Source organism: Bradysia coprophila, unplaced genomic scaffold (assembly GCF_014529535.1).
Source record: "Bradysia coprophila strain Holo2 unplaced genomic scaffold, BU_Bcop_v1 contig_94, whole genome shotgun sequence".
NCBI lineage: Eukaryota > Metazoa > Arthropoda > Insecta > Diptera > Sciaridae > Bradysia > Bradysia coprophila.
This window is the reverse complement of record NW_023504022.1, coordinates 4,879,968-4,882,242: the sequence shown is the minus strand read 5'-3', so window position 1 is coordinate 4,882,242 and position 2,275 is coordinate 4,879,968.

Sequence of the window (2,275 nt, the reverse complement as noted above, 5' to 3'; positions counted from 1 at the left end):
TTCAATTCCTTCTGAACATACTTTTTGTATTTAGCGAACAATCGAAAAATAATTCACTTTAATGTCGAAGATTTGATTGGTTTTTGAAATATGTCGCACAGCTTCTCATGGGAGCTGCAGGAAACGATCGATCGAATCTCTGACGTTTTCAATCGTTTGATTACTTTTTAGCATTAAGCCGCAAAGATAATTCTTGTAAAATGCATGAATACATTCGCAATATACTGCTATTTGCTGCATGCCCTGTAAACTCTTTCTACTTCACCGACACGTCGCCTTCGCCTCGGGTTAGAAATATTACACTTGCCAAAATATAACTCTCCATACTAATGTTTGAAACATTTAAAAATACTTAGTAATCGATTACAGAAGTGATTGATTCAATTATTGTACTTGTAAGGCTTAAGCGTAAGGTCACAGACGGCAAGCATGGTAACAGTCTTACTATCTGATCTATTACTTCATTTGATCGATGATTTTCAGAGATTGATTTCAGAAATCTTTTACTTCATTTGTTTTGAACATGCTTTTTGCTATATAAGACCTGATTATTATTAGTCAGAGCTTGTCGTTTAATATGTCGGGCTGCTAGGAATTTCGCGCCGCGGCACTCACAATAATTGACAAAATGACACATTTTTTATAAGGAAAATGTCACTTTGTGGGCTATTGTGAATGACGCGAAATTTCTCAACACCGTTGTCGATTCAAGTAAAAGTGATCTTAGTTGACACCTGCCAAATATAGTGGTATTTCGTATGAAATGTTTTTTTTACAATGTTTTATATCTGTGTGGCACACTGTCAAGTTTCAGTATCCTATTCCGAGTACCACTAATGCCTGAAGTGCGTTGATGATAGATTTTGACAAGTTCTTTCCAATTAAGACTTGTAAATGAAGTTTCAAGAATTATTTCCAACAATTTTTTGAAGTTCTGTAATGCAGCACGATCAAAATGTGGTAATGAAGATGTTTCCATTTTCAATCAACCATTGTACGTAAAAACGATGTCGATATTATCTTTTCGTTTGAAAGTAGCAATTCGGTTGATGCACATTGTTCTAAAGAAATGTTGAAATCTAGTACTTCAAAGTTTCTTAAACATAAAGTTGGATTTAGAGTGTAACAGTTGCCGCAACTGTTAACAGCTGTAAAAAAATGGCAGGTTGCCAGTTACTCAATAGCAGGTTTAAATACTTATTCAATTTATATGATCATAATGATGACATACTGAATGCAAAATTAGACGATCTAAACGAAACGTTAAGAAACTTCCATTTCATCTTAGATAAACACAAGATTTACATGACAATCTAGTTTCGCGTATAGCACTGATTAACGCTGATTAGATTAATCAAAGTTCCGTTGGAAATATCAAGCAGATTTGTTACAGTAAAGCTCTAACAACGAAGCTCATCTGTTCTTTAGGTGAAGTCGTTATACCCGGGAACCGGAAGTATTTCATTTTTTCATATTTAACATAATCTACTAAGTTGGGGTGGTTACCATTCATTGTTCCTTTTTTTATGAATAATAATTGCTGCTGCGCAGCGTTAAATTGGTATAAAATGCTGGGATTTATTGAAAAATTTTATGGTCACTACCTTTTCCTGTGTGATATTTAGTTTTTATTCGTTTTTATACTGTAAAAAAGGGCGACTATAAATGAGTTGTGTTGAGATATGTTGCTGTCATTCGTTTCGATTCAATTAATGCTTAATAATATTTTCCAACATTATGGAAAACATTATTAAAGCAACAACCTGTGGATTTAAGTTGCGTTCGGCATTATGTTTTTCCGTGGAATATAAGTAAAAACTATATTCAACTGAGATGTATGCAAGAGCGAGTAATATTATGGTATATCCAATGTAGCCGCATGATAATTGATAAACATTTTACGACGAAGGTACAAATGAGATTCTATTTCTCTATGCAACGTTTGTTAAAGGTACGTCCACACGATGGTTTCGTTTGAAGTTCGTGAGCGGGTGAATCTGTCAATTTCAGAAAATTCTAATATGTAGCTATTTATGGCATAGAGTGCAAAGTACTTTATTAGGCTCTAGATGTGTAATTGTGACATGAGGTCGCTATTGCTCGCCATTGTTTTGTCTTGTGTACCCTTGACCGATGAATATAATTGTGGAGCTCCTCTGTTTTGCAAAAATGTGATTGACTTAGTCAAGAATTATGTTTAGCCCAACCAATAACGTGGAGATTCTCTATATTCGAGCCAAAGACTTATGAGCAAACGAAGCAGATGCTATACTTC